Source organism: Lissotriton helveticus, chromosome 12 (assembly GCF_964261635.1).
Source record: "Lissotriton helveticus chromosome 12, aLisHel1.1, whole genome shotgun sequence".
NCBI classification, from domain to species: domain Eukaryota; kingdom Metazoa; phylum Chordata; class Amphibia; order Caudata; family Salamandridae; genus Lissotriton; species Lissotriton helveticus.
Window position 1 is genome coordinate 226,289,218 of NC_136073.1, and position 23,974 is coordinate 226,313,191.

Genomic DNA, 23,974 nt, shown 5'->3' on the forward strand with positions numbered 1-23,974 from the left:
TTAAGGTGTAGGATTGCAGCAGTATCCCCATCTGAGATTTACACATTTCACAATTGGTGTCTTTGGAATCATGCAATGATCAAAGGATGAGCACCCACTTGTAAAACCTGCCTCATGAGGAAGGATCATTATATTTTCTGTGATCAAGTCCTTGATGCAGCACAGCATCGACTTGGTAGATAATTTACTGGAAATATCCTGATCTACAGGACATGCCCTTACATTTGTCTTTATTTTCTTAGAAATTAGTATATTAAAATCTTTCCTCCAGGAAATGTCACTCTTTGCTTAGAAGTGTTAACGATGATCGAACTGGCACTGTATGAAAAGTTAGATCCTAGTTAGAGGGGTTATCGGTGGAGATGGCTTTGTAAACGACTTTCTAAATAAATGATGTAGCTGGTTTGAAGATGATGCAGCTCTGCAAGGGGAGCCAGGTGATTTATAATGGTGTGGTCAGATTTCTTTATGTCCTTGATGAGGCATGTATATACGCGTATATACGCAGGGCCAGTATAAAGTGTGAGTCCATAGAGCATGGCTTTCTCAGCAGCTGGTGCAAGAATTTACCAGCAGTTCAGCTTCTAGCAAGGCTAGCTTTTGGTCTGCACCAATACTGGATACATATAAATGTTGAATCAAACTAGGATCAATGGCAGTGGTAGCTAATAACTTTCAGGAGTAGTTGCCGGGCACACACACAAGCAATCGCTTCCATCCCCTCACAAGCACACTCACACCCATCCATTCACAAGCGCCAACGCCCGCACATTCCCACACCCGTCCATCCAAAAACACACACGCACACATACTCCCACCAATCATTCACAAGACACTTGCACATACACCCACCCATTAACAAGCATACACATGTGCACGCACACACACACTCATCCTTCCGCAAGCACATGCACTCACACCCTTTCACTTACCCATTTACAGAACAAACGTGCAGATACATACACATTCACAGTTATACATACATGCACCCAAATGTTCCATAGGCGCTTATAGGACCGTGGCAGTGATGGCAGGATCAGTGGGTGGCAGGACGGAGAAGCATGACGGCTGAGGAATGAGTTTGATGGTTCCAGAGGGAAGCTGGACACTGAAGACCCCCTTCTCCATTTCATTAGCCGATCCTGACAAGGGTTAGGCAATGAGAGGAGGAGTTCCCAAGCTTGTCACAGAGTGGGGTGGCGTCAGTGAGACTTGATGACTTACCACATTCTGTGAGGAGTTGATGAAGGGTGATGTGAGGCAACACTGACTGTCAAACCTGGGCACCTCCAGTCTTAAACGTGAAGCCACCAGGGCTTACTCTCAATGACACTACCCCATGTAATGAGGGGTAGGATCCTCACAGGGCTTTGCCAGGCTGATGATATAACTGCCCTAAGGGATGCAACATCTTCAGCCCTACAAACCTTGGCTAAGAGTGCCAGATACTTGCACATGTGAAGCACGTGGCTGTCTGACTTTGACATGATGAGTGCCTATCAGGCTGACCTTTGCTCAGCCTGACAGACACTCATTATGCTTTGAAAAAGGGGTGGCAGAGCCCTGGTGCACATAAAGACGAGCCGCCACTAGTCAACAAGGCACCCTGAAGCCTTCCTTCCCTGCTTTAACTGCAGCTTTATTGAAATTTTCTCAAGACTTTCGCAAGGCTTGATCCTTAATTTTTGGGTGAATAACTTTTACATACCAGCTAAGAGGCCAGGCATAATTCTGTGGAGCCTCGCGTAGTTTTTCTTTAACTCTGAGGAATTCCACGGAGGGAAACTCTGTGAATTCCGGCCACCCCTACTGAAAACAACCATTGGTGGTAAAGATTTTGAGTTGGAGTGAATGTGATGCATGGCACTACTATAAATGTTTCTTTTTTAGGTTTTGATAAAGAATAACCTGGCCATGGTTGTCTTCTGAGAAAACAGCACTTTTTGTTTTGCTTTGGTGTTTCATTTTCGGAATGCAGGCCTTCATACATCTTAATATCTTGTGGGTTTACCAGGCCAGCATTTTTAAACAAATTCAGTAGTTCTCGGCTTTGCTTAGAACCATGGATGTGGCTATTTACAAATGAATCATTCCTAAACACAAAGATACCTGCACCCTGAAACATTTTTTTTCTTTCAGTTACACAGACAGTTTGGATTAAAAAAGAAAAACATTAGGCTACAATATCCTCCAAAAAAGACACACTTGAATAAAATACTATAAGTCCAGCCAGATGTCTTCATTAAACAACTTGCCTAAACCAAGCTCTTCCCTGCCTTAGGGTAAGAACATCGTGTGATAGGAACAGGTATTTGAACATAATCATTGGGTTGTCAAGTTACCATCCCTCCAATATGTTAGTGTGTATTCTCTGCATGTTTGGTTAGTCAGTAGAACCCTTCTGAGGGGAGGGAGCGGTAGCTTTGTAGTATTAGTATCAAGTCAAGTCAAATCACTTTATTGCCGGTTTTTTTTACCATAAAAGTACAATCAATTTCTCCTAATACAGTTACAGAATTGGTTTTGAAAAAAAATGTTTGAGACATGCGAATCAGTTCTGGCATAAAAATTAATAGAAGTACAAAGAAATCATTAAGAAGGATAAAAAAGCATGAATATAGAAAAACTTTTTTTAAATTAGATTATATTTACATTTCTAAAAATCTAAATGTGACAGATAAATCACCCAGTCTCATAGTAAAAATAAGAGACAAAAAACATACTAGTTCTCTCTCCGGTTTAAATAAAGCTTTGGTGCTCAGTAAGTCCATCAGCAGTAGGCGGTACTGTCCTGTGCTAAATACATATTCTAGCTTAGTAGGTTTCTACGGATTAGCCACATGGAAAATAGGAACTTTGCAACTGCGACCACATAAAGGGGATTGGAATCAGTTTTAAAATTCATAAAAAAGTCAGAATAGTGCCTGGTTCCCAAATTCCTACATAGTTGAATTAGCCATTACCGCCTAGGGAGTTTATATGCCCCACAGAAGAGAACTACATGCATTAATGTTTCCTCCTCTTCTCGACCTCCGCGGGTATAAACGTCTTGGGACTCTAGCCCACTTACTAGTTAAAGCAAAAAGAGGTAGAGGTAGAGTACCATATCTGAACTGGAGAAAGAGTATTAGTATCAAAAACAAACGTGGCTGCCACTCTCATTTTCCACACTCAACACCTATAGTCATTGATCAATGCCCTCCCTACCCCAAGAAGGCAGGCCTTTTAGCTACAATATTGTGAGCATTACATGAGTGGCTGGAAACTATGCCAACAAGCATTGGCAAAGCCAACATGTCAAGCCTTGGTCCTCATGATTGGGGTAGGGGTTTAGTGTATGTAATAAGCATAAAAAGCTTCAAATAGACTAGTAAAGATTTTCTTGCCACATGCATAATTTTGGAAGACAAATAAGTTAGACATGACCCATCATCAAAATAAAAAACATGAAAAGAAAGCAAAAATTGGTTCACCAACTCTGACACTTTAGTGAAGTACTTTTAGGTGAATTTGCACATGTGCACACTCAAAATGACTTCACTCACAGTGCAGAGAGCTAAAGGGTGAAGTGGATTGATCTATGGGCCCATGCGGGAAGTAAAATGTGACCGATAGTTGAAAAGACCAGGAAGCTGGCGCTTGAGTAGAACATCTACTCGAGTGGCAGAAAGAAGCAGGACCCTCTGGCACTGTGTGAGATAATGTTTGCGCTGATTTGACAGTACGGGACAAACACCCGAGAATAAAAATCATTGTGAACGCAGCTCGCGGAACTCTGCATAGTTTGGCGGAGATTTTTGTCACTTCGCAGAGTTTCATGGAGCGGGACTCCACGAACTCTACCAAGGCTTACAATATAGCAAAAGAGCTGACTGAAAGCCAGTTTATGTATAAATATGTATGTATTTTATCATGACTGTTTTTGAAAACATGATGATCGTATAACAGGTAAAAATGTTTCCGAGCCAGACCTCAAAAATAGGCTAATTAATTATGTGTGCCTCTATAGATTTTCTGCGCCCATCATCCACCTGTCTGACTGGCCATATTGACTGCAGTGCTTAAATTGTGCAGGCAATGGGCAACAGCACCCATTCGTGGGGGCTGCACTTTTTTTTCATCATCAGACTTTGATGCCAGAGTTAGCCATAGAGGGGAGAACAAATGCCCAAGAGAAAGATAGAAAAACGTTAATGCTGGAAAAAATAGGGATGAAAACTAGGTCCATCCGGAATAATAAATCTGATTGTGGAATTTGGTAACTCAGAGTTACATTTATAATGCAGAGTTCCTGCCAAAATCAGCCAATTGACGCATGGCACAATCATTCTGCTATTCCCCCCTCGCAATGTTCACAAGAACAATGCAAGGCTCCACAATGCACGCTTGCAAGCGTGAGAAAGATTTGCTGGTCCCTGGCACAATTTCTGGTCGCCACTGAGCCTTCCGGCGCCATTTCATAACGCTGGTGGGCACGGTCACAGGGGGCTGTCATTTGAGTAGATTTGTTGCAGCTCGAGTAGATTTTCTACTCAATCAGCCACAAAATCAACTTGAATGGCCACCCGCTCTTGCACAACTCATGGTGCCATTCATGCTGATTTTCAGTGTTGCTTGCGAAATGGCCACTAAATAGCAGGGCATGCTGCATATTTTCCACCCCTTGGCAGAATTCTGTGAAATCTCGCATAGGTTTCTGTAACTCCGTGGAATTCCACAGAGTAAAACTGTGTGAGTTCCACCCACCCATACTGAAAATTAATATTTAAGAGTGAAAAAAAGGGACAGGAAGTGTAGTATGGTGGAGGAAATAGAAAGGAGGTGGCATCAAGCCTTGGTATTTGGACTCAGGTACTTTTCACCTGACGTGAATGGTTACTGCGAAAAATTTTGGACCCCTGTTCTTATTTTGACAAAATAAGCATCAGCTGCATCCTGTATTTCCTTCTTATTTGGAAGAGAGCACACCCACAAATAACAGAAACCCACCACAATTATGCATGCTCCGCTTGTCAAACTGAATCTGATTGAAGCGGATGCGGGAGCACCTGGATTACTGATTTCCACCCAATGTAAACCCTATTTTGCCTAATGCATTAAACATGTGGAAAAGCCTCATCCCTTGATTGAGGCATTTAAACAATCCTTGCTTCCATAAACCTTTCCTACTGTATATTTGTACTGAAGGCTTGTGACATGTAGCCACTTCTTAGAAAATATTTCCAGGAGCACTGCCATGTTGGAGTAATTCTGCAACAATTACGGAAAACCACATACAGATCAAATAGACAAGAGTTGCACTTTTTTGTAGGAAAATTGGTGGAGTGTCGGTTGTGATGACATAATGCGGTATTTGAATCTAGTGCGCATATATGCATACAGACGAATAACATTAGTATGCTAAACATTATGTGCATTGATATTTGTTATAATACTGGAGTTTGCATCTTTAGACCAGTCTCCTTTCTGTAACGTTGGCTCCAAATGTCTGCTACCCTGGCTTTCTTGTAAATGCATTGCTGCAGAACACTTTTAGGGGTTTTGACAGTATAGTTGCCAAACAGACCTATTGCTACCAAAATACATAGGGGTCTATTAACAAAAGTACATTTATGTATGTAAATTTATTTAAATGGATTACTGCACCCAGGGGTAAATCTACACGTATTGCTTTTCACCACTGAGTGTAGAATTACAACTAGGTGTGGAAATACATGTCTCCAACCCTTGTTGGAGCATACTACTACTGGATATATCAGTGTAAAGTTACTATCATTAACCTTTTACATGTAGGAGGGTTTCTCAACCACCATGAAAAAGATCTTCCTATGAGAAAGTATAGGAACAAATATTAATGCTTCTTCTTCTTTAAAACAATAATAAAAATGTTTTAGTATACAATATTAATGTAAAAGAATGTAAAATAGGTATTATAATCATTGAACTAATAAAATAAAATATTACAGAACAATAACTGATCAAACGTCTACTTAATAATAATTTCACAACTATTTATCAAATTTATAAATATTATTTCTTTAAGAATAATTAAAAAATGCTCCATCCACTGTAGAATATTTATTTTGATTTCATATGCATTATATTATGTTAATTATATATATTTTTTTAATTATGTTTATTATGTTTTAAATTATAAAACAATTATGTACTAATTAGATATAATCTTTAAAAATTAAACTCTCTATATATATGTACCTACATACATGCATATATAAATACATACAGACAGACCCACACAAGCAGGACCAGGTACTCAGCAGCAGTCCAGCACCGCCACAATATCCCAAAGTCTCTCACTCCTCTAAGAAGTTTATAGCACGACATTCCAGTTTTTTACATGAAGCAAATCTTTATCGGCACATAGTAACCAGGACCAAAGCATTTTGATCCTCATGCAGATCTTTGTCAAGGTGTTCGTAAATACCTTTGACACCAAAATGACTAATTAAAACCTAATTAGAAATGGGGTGTCTAGTTGGCCACGGCTTGCACCCTGTCCAAGTAGGGACCCATCCTTCTAGTCAGGATAAGGGAGTTACATACCTAAAATAACCCCTGCTCTCTCCCTTTGGTAGCTTGGCAGGAACAGTCAGGCTTATCTCGGAGGCAATATGTATAGCATTTGCACATAACACTCAGTAACCCAGTGAAAACACTGCAAAATGACGGCACATCAGTTTTAGAAAAATAGCCAATATTTATCTGTGTAAAGCAAGACCAAAACGATAAAAATCCAATATACAGTAAAGAGGCAGGAATATTGCAAGAATACATTTTAAATACAATTCTTTGAAGTCAGTAGCTCCATCCGATGCTATCACAGCATCATGAACAACAAATCCACCAATTCAGGCCGTCCGTGAAGTCGAGGACCAGCTACGGTGTCGGGAAGACCTATAAACAGTACCTTGGAAATGCATGGTGCCGTGGACCTTGTGATGAAATTCCGGAGGTCAGTACAGAAGTAGCCGGGCCCTTGAAGTCACACGTGTTAGGAGCACTGGCATCAGCGGTGTCAGGGCTGTGATGAGAAGCAGGGTGATGCAACGTGCAGTGCCTATGGGTCATGGTGCAGGCTTCGGCTCAGTGATGGAGTTTCTCGTCAATGGTGAGACCAGGGCTGCAATGTGAAATGGGGCGATGTGGCATGTGGTGTCCTCACGCCACGGTGCAGGAAGCAGCGTGGCATTGTTGCTGAAGCACTGTCGTCGGTAGACCCAATGTTGGGTTGAGAAGTAGGCCGATGCATTGTGCAGTGCCCACAGGTCACGGTGCAAGCAGCGGCATTGGTTGACGATGCGGGAGTCGATGGAGCCAGCGTCGGTGCACCAGGGCTGCGGTGCGGTATGGGGCTTTGTTTTGTGTGTCTCACAAGCGGTGTCCACAGGCCACGGAGTAGGCAGCAGCATCTATATCAACGTGGAGAGGCGGCATCAGTGATACCAGGGCTGCGCTGTGCAGCTAGGTGATGCAACATGTGGGGACCACAAGTCAGGGTGCAAGCAGTGGCTCAATGACGGCATCAGGAATTGGAGTCATTGAGATCAGGGTTGCGTTGTGAAGTGGGGCGATGCTTCCGGCGGTGCTGTCCGGTCAGGGCTCAGGCAGCAGTGATGGCATCGGAAGCAAACTCTACCTTAAGCCCTTAAAGAAACTTAGACAGCAGGATCAAGTAAATTAATTCCAGTCCTTTCACTGCCCAAAACAGAAGCCGCACACAGCATGCAGCAAAGTGGTAGTCCCTCCTGACAGTGGTTCCAGCCCTTTTTCTTGGCAGAGTCCTGAGTCCAAAGTGAGCTACAGTTGTGCAGCCAGAGCCCCAATACCTATACCAGGTTTGGTATTTGAAGTTGACAAACTTCAAAGAAAGGTCTTTGCTGTGCTCAAAACCTTGCCATTCGCTGCTCTGCCCCCAGACATACCACAGGGGTGGAGACAGCATTGTGTGAGAACTGGAACAGCCCTATTCAGGTGCCAGTGACAACTCCTCTTATCACTCTAGCACAGGAAGGCCCATTAATCACTAATGAGCCATCAGCATATGTTGGGCATACCTGAACTACCTTTGTGTGTCTGTCTAGAGTGTATGCAGGAAAGCCCAGCTGCCGGGCAACACAGTCGTGGATTCCACAGGCAGGCACCGAATGGTTAAGCACGAAAAATGCCTACTTTTTAAAAGTGTCATTTTCAAACACACAATTTAAAAACCATCTTCACTAAGAGATGTACTTTAAAATTATGAGTTCAAACATCCCAAACTCCAACTTCTTATCAACTTCCAATGGAAATCTGCACTTGAAATATGTTTCAAGGCAGATGCCATGTTAACCTATGGAAGAGATAGCCTTGCAATAGTGAAAAACGAAATATCAGGACATGTAAAAACCCACCACTACATGACCTACCTTCTAAGTACACTTCACCCTGCCCATAGGGGTACCTTGCACCTTCCTTAGGGGGGAGTTACATGTAATAAATGGGAAGGTTTAGGCCTGACAAGTGGGGGCACTTGCCAGGTTGACATGGCAGTTTAAAACTGCATGTACAGACACTGAAGTGGCAGGTCTGAGACACCTTTGAAAGACTACTTGTGTGGGCGGCACAATCAGTGCTGCAGGCCCACTAGTAGCATTTGATTTGTAGGCCCCGGGCACACCTGTGCACATTAATAGGGACTAATTATTAAGTCAAATATGCCAATAATGGAAGTACCAATTACTAACACAATTTACATAGGGAACACTTGCACTGTAGCACTAATCAGCAGTGGTAAAGTGCGCAGAGACAACAAAACAGCAAAAATGAAGTTCAGCATACCCTCAAAACAGGAGATCAGAAAGCTAAAAGACTGAGTAAACATGCCAAAAGATGCCAGGTATAACAATAACCAATACCTTAGGTATTCCTTCCTCCAAAAACACTTCTCTCAGAAATATCATGACATTACTGGTGGTAATTTTTTCCATTGATACGATCAAAACTCATCTTTTACCATGATTTGTTGCTTTAACGTACTCCATTACAAAACTGAAGCTTTTAATTGACAGTAACGATCTAGTTATCGTGGGTGTTACACTGCCCTCTCCAAACCACATCCACATTTGAAGATATGCAGTAAAAATGTGTGATCTATTCAGAGAATGAAGGGCAAACCCTCCAAGTAATATATTTGTGCAGGCAGTAAAGAGAGTCTTCAACAGCCTACACCTGGTGGTAGCATTATCTTGCTGTACACTGATGACCTCTTTGTAGCATCTCCATCACTTGAGGCCTGTGAAAAAAGACCCTGTAGCTCTGCTGAGCTACCTCCAGGAGAGAGGACACAAAGCCTCATTGTCAAAATGTCAGTGCTGCCAAAAAGAGGTGACTTACGTGGGTTATGTGATATCCCAAGATACACGCTGCATGTCACCTGACTGAATAAAATGAATTCAGGCATTCAGCCCCTGTCCACCTAGCAAGACATGAGATCCTTCCTGGGGATGATGTACTACTGCTGGCAGTGGATCCCTGAGTTTGATGCCATCTTGACACAATGTAGGCTAAAATATGCATTCAACAACATTGTATGGACTAGTGAACTTTCAAACTGTTTCAAGAAACTGAAAGGTACATTGTGTACTGTGCTAGTATGGGGGCTGCCTGACTACAAACTGCCCTTCCATCGCTATGTGTCAGAGCAAAATGGTATTGCAAATGGTGTGGTGACACAGCTGGAAAAAGACCTGTGGGATGCTACAATGTGACTTAGCCTTTAGCAGTGACTTGGTGTCGACAGCTGTAATGGTAGAGAGGACGGCTCCTATTGTTTTGGACTATACTTGTATTGTTTAGGTGCCACATTTGGTACAGTTGTTTCATCATCTGCAGCAACATAACATTTTTTGGCCGCCAGATACACAGGTTAAGAGGTCACCTTGTTGTCTAAAGAATAAGATCGCAATTAACAGATGCTCACCTGTTATTATTACAGCATTGTTACCTGCAAAAAGTGATTTGGATAAGACCCCAAAGCATGACTGTGTTGACATTGTAGAAATTGCACCACACCACAACCAGATTTACAGCAGACACTGTTACAAAAGGCAGACTACAAGTAGTACACTGATGGGTTCCTCCAGCAGACAGATAGACACTAAGTACACAGCAGGGCATGCTTTTACGACAGTTGACACCATAGGTGAAAGTCTGCTCCCAATGTCTTGTCCATGCCCAGCATTCTAAAGGTTGGTCCTGTGCTACACATGATCACTTGCCAGTACCACAGGGCCCCTTTTACCAACTTGCAGATAGATTTTTCTTCCCAGTGAATGATTTGAAATAGTAGCTGGTGTGTGTGGATCAGTATTCAAAATGGGGGGATGCACCTCCAACAAGAAAGATTGATACAGCAACGGTTGTGCGATGCTTGATGAAAGATAGCATACACGGGTTTGGGGTTCCCCAGGACATAAATAGCAACAGAAGGGGGACTTTATTGCAGTTGTGCAAAAGATGTCTGGGTGTTTCGGAATAGAGTGGAAACTGCATGTCCTATACCACCCTCCCAATGTTCAGGGCAGGGGGAGAGGATAAACTGCAAAATTAAAAATAGATAAGTTAAAACAACTGATGCAACAGGCCTGAAGTGGCCTGATGCTCTGCCTTTACTACTGCATGCCATAAGGGCAAAGCCATCTAAAGCAACTCTGGAGACATGGTCATGGTGAGAAAAAGAAAAGATGTTTCTCTTAGTTCTATTTGGACTGGAGCATAGACGGTGAACAGACACCCTAAATGGATTAATGGAACAAGATGCAGAGCTGCACCAACATCGCCCGAGATGGAGGTACTAGAAATTGCTGAACATTTGTCACCAGAAGAGCTGCGCAGCACACCAGACAAGGAGAGGAAGACTGGACCATTCCTAATAGACATACTGAGGGCCCATCATAAAGAGTCACAGGGAAGGTTGGCACCAACTGATGCTGTTGAGTGAAGCCCACAACAAAGTCTCTAAGAAAGGTGATGGCCTGCTCTGACAGAAAAATAGACTGAAGAGAAGCAGGACAGATCTGTGAAATTGCCCCTGAACAAGATGACTGTGGACCAGGAGTAGAAGCTGATGACAGTACACTGTGGGCCTTTACATGACTGATACTTAGAGAGAGTGCCCTGGAACTGAGTGACTGAAAGGCTTTGTGCCAATGTACATTGCCCAATGCAAACAATATGTTTATCCCTGTAAAAATGTGCGTGCTGCCTGTTTACCACCAACAGTTGATATACTAATACAACAGAATGTAGAGGAAGCACATATGTGACAATAGATGCATTCCACTTAATGACTGTGTAATGTCATTCAAAGATTTGAACTTTATTGATAGATTGTCACTTCTCTGTTTCTACTATATATATATATATTTTCCAGTGGTTTAGGATATAATTATCCTAAAGGGAGGATTGTTAGATAAAATGTACGTATCCATATGTATGCACTTCATAGATATGATTCTTAGTTTATGTTTTCACCCACACTATCCCACTTCTCCCTATAACAAGCTGCTCGAAGCTTCAAAGGCTTCCAATCTCGCCTTGCCTGGACAAGCTTTAACAGCTGTTCAGAACCAACTTAGAGGTCTCTTTGCTTTTCCTGACTTCCATGTTAGTTTGCTCATCAGGTTGTTAATTTCTGCTTACACTGTATGTCTGTATTATAATTGTCACTGTGCCGATCTTGCATTTCTCTGTTGCCATGTTTGGTACCTTGTCTTTTTTCAGTTCTGCTGACGTTACAATAGGAATTGTATATATGACCCAAAAACTAGTCACACATGGAAGAAGCTGACTGAGAGCACCATTGTGTGCACTGACTTCTTCCTTGCTGCCCAGCAAACATTGGTCCAAAACAACAATAGAGGAAGTGTAGAGGTGATGATAGAATCACCCTCCTTACTGATCTATATAAACAACGGGATTCTATCAATGTGTACAAGTGAGTAAACTTAAAAATGGTGATGGTGGGTCTAGAAGTGAGGTATGGCCCTTTCTTGTGATGACAGGATGAGGGCACTATGTGCTTTTAAAATACCCCTCACACACTAAGAAGCCCCTTAGTGTCATGCTTCATCATCGGGGTCTTCCCGTCCCTCTACGGGGCGGGGCGTGCTACAACCTACGAACAGGACCTGGTAGTAAGGAACTTGCCCTACCTACACAAACCCCCTTCTTAACGTTCCCAGCTAGAGAACCTAGTAAATTCTATTTTTCTACTAGCCAGGGAATTTTTAATTTTTTGCAATCACTCAAATAGGTCCCTACACTTCACTGATATCACTTACACTACACCACACATAGCCTATCGTCACAACCACCAGTGCTCCCACGTAGTCCGTAGGTCGTAGCACGCCCCGCCCCGTAGAGGGACGGGAAGACCCCGATGATGAAGCATGACACTAAGGGGCTTCTTAGTGTGTGAGGGGTATTTTAAAAGCACATAGTGCCCTCATCCTGTCATCACAAGAAAGGGCCATACCTCACTTCTAGACCCACCATCACCATTATCAAGTTTACTCACTTGTACACATTGATAGATGCCAGCAAGCATTGGTACCTACAAATACATTTCATTTTGTTTTTGAGCAACGGCTGTGTCTGGTGTGATTCTTTCATTGCTCCTGGGTTTGTGTAAAAGTATTTCCCTAATACACTGTGCCTCAGAAGGCAGAGTGGATTGCTCTAAACGTAGCATGATTACATCCTAGACTTATTTTATTGTAACACACTGCATCCCGGACTTTTATTGACATGCACATTTCTCCACTATCAGGGTTAGTCTTGTGCGTAATAAATTATTTAACCAAATAATCAACAAGCACAGGCTGAGGGTCAGCCTCTACAAAATATCTGAAGTGTGGCTATTTATGCTTCTCATGTGTTTCAGCATTATTACAATCTTAGGGTTAGATGGAGGGCTCTTTTTTGTGAGAACTGCATTGGACATAAAACTGAATAGTGCTTCAAGATGGTCTCAGTGTCATTAGTAAACTAAAATGGCTGTAAATCTAATTGCTGTTATGTTGCTGATGAAGAATGATTGGATGTACTGGCCAGTAATAATCAGTATCCTGAACCCACAATATCATTGTCAGAGCCTCCTTGAATTCCTCTTACCTACACTTCTTAGCAAGGCTTCTAAACTAGGAATGGACCACAACATACATTTTCAGAAGGTCTTTTTACTAATAATGTGAAGTAAGACCATTATTATTATTTATTTTTTTCCAAGAGTTTTATATAGCGCTGGCTAGACCCGGAGGTATCAGAGCGCTTTACATGTGCATCAGATCATAGTTACAGGTTACATCATAACGAAGGTTACATAGCTCTTAGAGCATGGCCACATAGTTACTGGTAAGGTCGAGATAAACAATAAGCACAAATACGTAAGGGGAGAAGTAGGCAAGGTGAGAGATTCAGGGGAGGGGGGGTTGGAGCAAGGGAAGTAGACAGATAATGAAGGCGGGAAAGAGGAGGTTAGGGTGAGAGACACAGCATGGGAAGAGGAGGGGAAGGGTGACTGGTACACAAACCGGTAGACGAGTCAAGGCAAACGTCCAAAGTCCAGTAAGCTGTGATCCCAGGGGAAGTGGTATCACTTCCCTATCTCTGTTGCGAGAGGCTCCCTTTGCGCAGTGAACTCTCTCAGAGAGGTCTCTGAGACTCCAAGACCTACATACTGGATCCTTTCCCAGAAAGGGGAAAGGGAGTGCTTTGGCAAGGGGTGCCATACCATGCCTCAAGTGTGAGTGGCTCCCTTGGCGCAGTGGACTCACTCAGCGGGTTCGCTGAGACTCCAGAGTATAAATATTGGATCTTTCCCCAACAAGGGGAGAAGGAGTGCTTAGTCAAAGGGCACAAATGACAGGGGGTAGGCACAGTAGCAGGCAAGGGGAGAGAATTTGGGGGAGAGTGGATAGGAGCTAGGGACAAGACAATGAGGAGAGACGAAAAGAAGTCTGTCTAAAGACCGACTGGGTAGATGACGACCAAGGAGGGAATCCACGGCCCATCTCCCCTATAGCTAAACTAAGTAGCTCCATCGGGCGTTAGACAAAATAGTTCAGTCTCAATACATTAAGAGAGGAGGGAAGGAAAGACATAAATGGAGGGCGGATGCGGTAGGAGACTGTAGGAGAGACGAAAGGAAGTGCAACAATGTGGTTCAACAATATATAGGAAAAGATCAAACAAGAAAACATTTTATCAAACAGTCAGCAATACATTAGGGGAGGAGAGAGAGGAGCGAGAAAGTAGTGAGGGGGAAGGGGGGAGGGGTAGCGGACAGGACGGGCCACACAGGCGTACACGGGTAGATGGAGGATCGCCTTAAATCAGGAGGAAGAAGAGGGCAGGTCAAATGAACAGGGCTAAGGGAGGGGAGGAGGGAAAGTGAGGTTGGCTAGACCCAAAGGTATCAGAGCACTATACATGAGGATCAGCAATGTATCAGACAAGATCAACAATTACACAATACATCAAAAATAATAGGCAATACATTAGGAGAGGAGAGAAAGGAGAGAGAAAAGCATTAGAGGGGGCGGGGGAGGTGGGAAAGGGAGGAAAGAGAGAAAAGACAACAAGGAGAGACAAGAGGAAGTCTGTCTAAAGACCGACTGGGTAGGTGACGACCAAGGAGGGAATCCACGGTCCATCTCCCCTATAGCTAAGCCATGTAGCTCCATCGGGCATCAGACAAAATAGTTCAGTCTCAATACTTAGAGAGAGGGGGGAAGGAGAGACATAATAAAAATTAAATAAAATAAAAATAAATGGAGGGAGGATGTGGGAAGAGACGACAGGAGAGATGCAAGGAAGCCTGGCTAAAAACTGACTGGGTAGGTGACGTCCAAGGAGGGAAATCCCCGACCTGTCTCCCCTATAGCTAAACTAGGTAGCTCCATCGGGCATCAGAACAAAATAGCTAGATCTCAATTGACGAGGGAAAATTCACAGATAGACAGGGTGGGGGCTAGGACAGGTGAGGGCAGAGGTCATTAGCAGAAAAGTGGAGAAGAGTAGAGCGGGGAGGGGTAGCGGACAGGACGGGCCACACAGGCGCACACGGGTAGATGGAGGATTGCCATAAATCAGGAGGAAGAAGAGGGCAGGTCAAATGAACAGGGCTAAGCGAATTACAATTAGCATTGCTCAACTGGGCACTTAACCAGCAAAGGATAGTATAAACTTTGAGCAGGTTGTTCTGTTAATAATGCTTCAGAATAGCATCTTTCACCATGGTGTTATGCTAGTAATAGGCAACACTAGCACTTTCAGCAGGGGACTTTAAAATGTATTTGCACCGTGCAAGCATTTTAGTCTGGAGCTATCATTCTTAGTGCGACCTCAGAAACACTCCTTCGCAGGGCCAACTCTTCTCAGCAGAGCAGTTGTACTAGTAAGGAAAAGTGCCAGAATTTTCTCCAGGGTTGCTATACATGTAGGGAGCGATAGTATAACCATGATAAACCTCCGTTCATCAACTGCTAACTTGGTGAATATTATGAGATTGAAAACTAAAACTCGGACTGGTGGCAGAGCCTTTGGCGCGGCAGCCTCACAGTTATGGAATGACCTTCCCTCAAATATTAGACAAATCCAACCCTTGTTTCAATTCAGGAAGAGACTAAAGACCTGGCTATTCCCGAGGGAGGAGTAAGACGAGTCTCACACTCTGGTTTCTGGGGTAGATCGCCTATACGTACATTGACAATATGGTAACTCGCAGCGCCACCATACCCTTGGGGTGACAGTATGCGCTATAAAAGTTCAGCAACATACATACATACTTCTTGGCAAGAATAATCATTTTGGTGGAACAGAACCAACAGTCCATAGCAGGGCAGCAATTTTTGCAAAGTCGGGTACCAAACCTTCTCCACAGAGCAGCTAAACAAGCAATTTTCAACACAAGCATTTCTCTTCACGACAGTGATTTATTTAACTGAACAGTACAAGCACCTCTCAGCAGGCCTAACATGCCTTTAATGGGAACTTATGTCTAAGTTGGGAAACAACCTTTACAAAGCAACTTTTACAACGCACTACCATTACAACGAAACTTTTACAATGCAACATCTATTACAACGCATGCATTTACAACGCAACCATTACAACGCATGACACTACAACGCACACCACTACAACGCATGTCATTACAACGCAGTCATTACAACGCATACCATTACAACGCATAGCATTACAACACATAGTACCCCTACACTATCCAACACTTACCCTACTGTTGCACCCCCTGGAGTTAGAATAGTAATTTTTACCCCTACACTATCCAACACTTACCCTACTGTTGCACCCCCTGGAGTTAGAATAGTAATTTTTACCCCTACACTATCCAACACTTACCCTACTGTTGCACCCCTTGGAGTTAGAATAGTAATTATTACCCCTACACTATCCAATACTTACCTTACATGCAAAGTAATGTTATGCGTTGTAATGGTATGCGTTGTAAAGGTAGTATGCGATGTAATGGAATGCGTTTTGAAGGTAGTGTTTAAAAATTCGTTGTAAATGCATGCGTTGTAATGGAATGCGTTGTAATGGATGTTGCGTTGTAAAAAATGCGTTGTAAAGGTAGGCGTTGTAAAAGTATGCGTTGTAACGTCATTCATCCGTCTAAGTTGGGAGTTATGGAAATGTGCTCATAGTTTTTGCAAAATGTATAGCTTGCTGTGTGCTCCCATCTATTAGATCATCCACTGAAATTTCCATTTAACTGCAGGGCCAGAAAATAAATGTAGCTGTACTTCCTTCATCTTCCCCATTGACCTATTGTAACCTGGTTGCAAGTTCCCTGGGACCTTTGTGGCCTCTTGGATTTGTTTCCTTGTCTTGGATAAGGTGTGGGTTTTAACTGAAAGTGTTTTCTACGTCTGGCTTGACAGTGTACACAAGCCAGCACAGTAAAATGTGTGGATCAAGAAGTTTGTGAGAGTGGTGGGTGAGGATGGGTGTAGGCTGAAGATCTTGGCAGTGTGGGAGCACGGTGGCCCAGTGGAGGTGACTGAGGCGACTGTCAAACTGCACTAGCCGATCTCCCGTTTGCGAGTGCAAAAAAGGGTCATTCTTCTGGCACTAACTATAGTGCTTGGTCACTTACCGTGCTGAGCACGACTTACCAAGCTAAAGTTGTTCACCGGCTGATTTAAGGGATATGTATTTGTTTTTTCAGTAACAAACTGAAGGGTATCCTACAGAGATGCGTTCTTGGTGTAAGAAAAGCAACTTAAGTCTAAGTAATTCAACTTGAGTTGGGATTTCACTTTTGGTGAGCCATCGCAGTAGTGAGTGGGTTTTCACTGATATCTGGTACACTAGATCAGTACACTCATTTAAGAAATTGCACAAAAATTGGCCCTCTTGTTCAAGGTCTTTATCAGTGGGATAACAAAAAGGGTCTGGGCTGTGTTTTTTTCACACTGCGGTTCAAGTACACCATTGTTGCGCCAGGTTTGACACATGCTGCCCTTAAGCGCATAGTCAGAGATAGACCAGAGGATGGTTCTACGGGTTCGATACGATCAAATTCAAATCTAGGCTTTTATATCTGGTGTATATGCTCTCGCTGTTCGCCTTTTGGGCCAACTTCCTGCCCTTTTTCTTATGTGCCTAGTTAGGGTCAAAGAAAGGCCAGAGATTTGATAGGTGTTGCTAGACTGAGCTGGAACAATGCATGAATAGTCTACTGAATAGCCCTAACTTGGATGACCCAAGGCACACTTCTAAAAAACACATAATGCTGCTAGTGGGGGTGAAGTAATCTTGTACCTAAGGAACCCTAATTCAATAGCGCTTGGCTTTTACCATATTTAGATGCACTGAAATTGCCTGCTTTTTGCTATGGAAAACTGATCAAGTTGAGAGATATTGGTATGAGTGTTCTTAATGTTTTGTTATTTGCTGCTTTTATTTATCAATGCTTTTATTTAGTTTGAGTCAGCCTCATGGGGGCGTCAGGGCTTTGTACATGAGTTAGCCAATGCCTGATCAATAGAGGTAAACTGATTAAAACAGCAGAGGGTGCATCATAGAAATAGACAAAATATAGAATAGGACATGTCATTAGATAAACGGCGTTTCCAGAAAATGCTTCTTCTTGCTGTGAGTGCATCAGCGTGGGCATTTCTTTGCGAAGTTCCCCTTCTCCCAGCACCCGCTTCTGGAGCTCCGCAAATGGTGTACATGTCCTTCGGATACAAAACAAAGGCCATTCTGTGAGGTTCTACGAGAGGCTAGGGTATACAGCATGGACCTCACATATACCATGGAAGCAAGAGAAGGCTCGGTCGAGGCAGCAGAACAGAGGTGCACCATTCTCTACGCGTTCTGGACCTGGGGGAGCCCATCATGGCGGACATTTCATGGAGAGGCTCAGTGATTGCTGCTAGCAGCATGAAATGTACCTGAGAACGCTATCCTTGTACTTACTGATGCTGAAAATCAGAAATTACTAGCCCCAAGCTGGAGCTGCATCTGCGGTGGTACGTGAACAGCTGGTGTCTAAGGCCAAGTGACTGCGGTGCCCTGGAAAAAAGTGTTGGCGATCCGAGACAGGTGCCCTTTGTTGGCAGAGAATCCAGGGCAGGTTTCACTTGACCTGATGCTTCAGTGCAATCCCTTCATTGGCCAAGTAATCTTATCCGCACACAACACACAGAAATTACTCGGCGGGACTCAGATTGGTAAAAGCTCAGATACCAAACTATCCACGCAGGAGAACATATCTCTTACAAATGTCTTAATTAAGATTTGCCAGGTGGGTTTGAAGAGATCACAGGCCTGTGCAAATATTAGAAATAAAAATAGTCAGTGACATTTATTGATTGATAAAGTTCCAGTTCTGGATTGTTCTTTGTCGGAAAAGTTCATTAAAGGTGTTGCTACAGAAGTGGCAAATAAAAGGTTATGCATAAAGGTAGCCTCCGGTCTTGTAATGAAATTGGTGAGGCTGGTGGTCCTAATGCTGACATTGTGTCAGGTGCTTTATGATGTCACAGTGAACTTGGCATCAAGTGTTGTGTGATGTCATGGGAAGAGAATACTATTTCATGGGAGTACATTTTTTATTTTTTGTTGTTGCATTTTGTGTGCTCAGATTGGAACAATAGACCCTCGCAAAGCTGTCAACAGCCTCTCATAGCGAACTCAAAAGCCTATCAAGGGCCACGTCATCCCTTGAATCACCCACAAGCCCCCTCCTCCCCCCCCCCATAGTCACTCGGAGACCTCTTAAAAATTAAGGATTTACAATAACTGGCGCATCCCCAGGGATGCGCCAGTTATTGTGCGCCGCAGCTACGCCACCCATGGTGCGCCGCATTTACAATGCGGCACACCATGGGCCAAAAACGGCACAGATGCGTGACGCATCTGTGCCGTAAAGGCGGCGCATTGCTGGAGTTGTGTCGTAAGCGCGACGCAGCTCCATCAATGCTCTGGGGGGCCCTATCTGTCCAAAGCTGCGTCAAGCCTTAGGCCTGCTTCAAGCAGGCGCAGGGTTTTGACGCAGCATTGGCCTAAAAGTGCCGGCGTGAAATCTTGTACATTTCACGCAGGCACTTTTGCGAGGCGCACCGGCCCCGGAACGCCCACCCTGCGCCGGAACGCCCACATGTGGCGCAGGGCTTTACAACGTGACGCATCTGCCTAGATGCGTTACGTTGTAAATGGGTCGCAGGGATGCACCACGTTTACGCCGCCGTTGCGTGACGCAACGGCGGCGTAAACGTGGCGCAAGTCCGACATAAATCTGCCCCTAATTGCATAGACCCCAACAGACACTTACATGCCTTCTAAGAAATCCCCATATAATACCAAATAGACCTCCATTGCCCACAACGTTCCATGCAGGACCCACAGTAGCCCCTCACACTGCCTCAAGCAATGCTTCACATAGCACACCAGGCCCCTGTAGAGCTCCCAACAGGCATTCACATAGACTACTACAAGATTATTAAGATGCAGCCTTTCACCCAGTGGGCTGCCTCAGGACACCTGCTTATATACCTTTTCGGGAGACCATGAAAGTTGTGTGGAGAGATGGAATTGTTCGTGACACTCTGCAAGACTGCCCCTAGCTGAAGCGTTCCATAGTCGCCTAGCAACCCTGACACATTTGGTACCTCCTCCACTCCCTCAATGCTTCAAACATTCTAGGTGCTAAACAGCACATCTAATGCAAAACAACGGGAGAGCTTCCCATCTTCCTTAACCGTGCTCTGGCCTTGTTTGAACAGTAGAGGGGATTGCCCTCGCTTGACCACCTAAGAATGTTGCGTGAAGGGCCGAGCTGCCGACTTTGGAACTGGGGAACCAGGTTCAAGTCTCGGCGTCGGCTCAAAATCCTGTGAGTCTGTGAAAATCGCTAACCCCAAAAAAGGAATGTGTCCTTGTGTAACGTAACTGGTGCACATGTAAAGCACTTCAATCTCTTCAGGTCGAGTTTGCGCAAGGCTACGTGGACATGAGGCCTTCGAATAAGAGTTTGCCATTCAGGGGAAATTAGTGGAAAGGTGTTCATAAGTAGGAAATACCAATCACCATCCCTTAATATAATGGAAAATCCACTCTGTCGAGTCTTTCTTGAAACTGACATTTGGGGTTGTATGTCAGAATATCGTATGCAGACATATCGCCTGACATAAGCATCGCCTGACATAAGCATCGCGTGCTAAATATGGTTTACAAAAATATCATCACATTGAATATTATCTTTGTAATATTAACTCTTATGGGACAATAATTGTATTAACAGTATTTAGGACCCAATATATATATATTAGACGATATTCTGTCAATGATACTCTATTTCTATGTCATCCTGGTGAATAAACAGGTAGTAGCATGCATCCTATGTATGGCACGTAATCAGTTTCTAAAAGCACTCTACACGACAAGTATTTGGAGTGTAACACAATATATTTATTAGCGGAAACTATATACAACTAAGTATGATATTTTGTAAAATATAGACGTTCATGTCAATCCAACTTTTCATAAAATGTCTCATCCTTCCATGACAAAGGATACCAATAAATATGAACCTGCGAGCCATCTACCTCGTAAACAGGATTTTGCTAACCTTTCAGAAGCTTTTTGACAGAGGGCTTTTCTGTTCAGCTCTAAGGAAATTACACTTGCCAAGTGAGATAAATCATCCAGTCTTCTCTCCATGGTTAACTGAAGGTTAAATATGTATTGAACCCAAACAAACACATACCTCCACTGAACCAACTGTGGAGTACTACGGTGGTCAGTTAGTGAACACCATATCTCTTATGTCATAGTTCTGTACTAGACCATTCACCTATACTCCTGAATAAATATTTTATTGCCTTATACCGATCCATACCCATATCCCAACCATCATCCTAATGTTCATGGTTAGGTGTAACTCTGGCAGCAAACGTAACTTTGGTTCAGATGTACAATGAATAGATCTGGAAAAAGTGGTTGCAAATTGTGCACCCATGTTGTGCGAATTGATTCTGATATTACAATCTGACCTATCTGTCATAAGTTCAGCTGCAAAATCACCATTCCAGTAGGTCACAATTCAAACTACCTAATTGCTATTCATATGGTAAGTCTCACATTGTGTTTCACTCTTATTTGATGCGCTCACTTTAAATGGGACCCGCTGGGGTCAGGAAACCACCATGCCTGTGATTGCATTTAAATAAGGCATATAGTAGTCCTGGGCATGCAATTCCGGTCAAGGAGTTTGCAGAGTTTTTCCCACTCTATACTCTGCATAGCACACAGGCAGAGAAGAGTTTTTTCCTAGCTCGAGCTCGCCAACATTAAGTTAGTGATTGAAGATAATCTTAAACCAGACCATCTCCGGTGAGATTTCTCAACTCGGGCGGTCACGGATGGGCGCTACCACTCACATTAAGAAACCTTCTGTATGCGTTGAGGAAGCTGCTGATCAAGTAGAACATCTACTCGAGCGCTAGAAAGAAGCAGCGATCTCTTGCGTCTGGGCATGGTGCCGTTCGCACTGATTTTCCAGCGCAGGAGAAACACCCGGTGCTAAAAATTAGTGCAAAAGGCATGACCTAACACAATCCTCCGCTTGCGGAACTCCTTGTAGCGAGGAGGATTTTTTCACCACTTCTCGGAATTCCACATACGGAACTCCGCGAACCCTGCCCAGGCCTACCTTAAAGTCCTGTTCCAGCCATAATGCTCACTTAAAAATGAATGCTTCAAGCCATTCTTGTGGCAGAGATTTATAAATGTATACCCCAGATTTATTCGTTTTTGGGTAAAGAAATATATGAATATAACTATTGCCCCGTGTATCATGCCTCTTTTATGTCTTGGCAAGTAAGGATAACATACCTATGCCTCTGATTTGTCCTTTTTGATGTAGGAAAACCACAGAATCATGGAAAATTAAGTGGGCATCACCAGCGTATAGTTATCAAGCTACCACAAAGAAAGTTCAGCCTGCACTGTATGCTGTTGCCCCGTTCTAGGCACAATGTGCTGCTTTAACTTCATGGACAGTTTGTGTATTGCTATTTTTGTAAAATTCATGGACCTTGCTAAATTGGAACTGGAAATACTAAATCAATAAGGTGCAAATTTTAATTGTTGAAAGAATAGCAGCAACTAGTAGTATGGCTTTCAATGTTCATGTTTTACAATTCAGAAATTATTTCATTTATTAATTTCTTAAATTCTTTTTTTTTACAGTTTTGATCAGATTTATACTGTCATTCTTGCATTTTCGTTTAATTTATCTAAACTTGAAAATGAATTTGCATTTTACTCATGTATTGCATGTTTCATTAAGGTTTTCTTGCAGCAATTTTAGTTAATCAGTCAATAAATATATACATATCTTGTCAAGACTTTCAAATAATGCATTTTTTAAAGGAAACGGTGTTGCATTTAAAAGAAAATACGTTAAAAAAAAGTGGACTACTGTCCATTCACATTCTTTTTTACATTTACGAAGGAAAAGGTTCTCTGGACAACCCTGCCCTTTTGCAATGCGTTACCACCTCTTTTGAGGAGTTGGTAGCCTATCAATGATTTGCGATGGAAACTGCAGTTGCATACCATTGAAACATACCATAAGGAATCACTGAATGGAAGGGATGCCCTAAACACGTCCTATCCAAACAGCGATTTGTTATGCCTTTAGTATGGCCTCAAAATTGCTTTCTACATCTGGCTCCTATTTCCATTTTCTACTGCCAGGAGAAAGAGCTAATCTAGCAGGATAGTAGATCTTCTTAACTTCATTACCTATCCAGAAATTTGATGCATTCTACTGAATGCCTGAACAATCTTTGTTTTTACGTGACTAACAGGTGCCAAGCATGATGTGTAAATATCTCTTAAATACCCCATGTCCAACATTGTGGAGGTTATGTGGCAGGCATACAATAATCATCTGTATGTCTTAGAGTACGACACTATCAATGGGAGATTGTCATAAACACTGTGACAGTTCCTGTAAGGTCTTTTCCATGTATATAGTTTTTGTCCTGTAACTGGGCTATTTCAATTTCTTGCCTTACTTAGACTCTTCTATTTATTTCAAAACAATTATGAAGTTTTAAACATGCATAGAAATGCTAACAAATCCTGCGCCCTATGTACCTGCTTTTATCACTATGATAATTGAGTTGATGCATTTATCGCAATGATTGTTTTTTCTTATTGCTTTCTCAGAGTTCCATTATTGTTTTCAAAATATAATATAAGATTGATATTCTGATACTATTAAAATCCAGGTATAGTAACACATTTTAATGAAGGATGTCACGCTGAGGCTATGGAGACAGAGATCATGTTAGCTTTGAATGGAGGTGCCAACTAAAAAAAGTGACCTTCAGCCATTCGCTGCTTATGTTCAAACTTCGAACAACCTGCGATA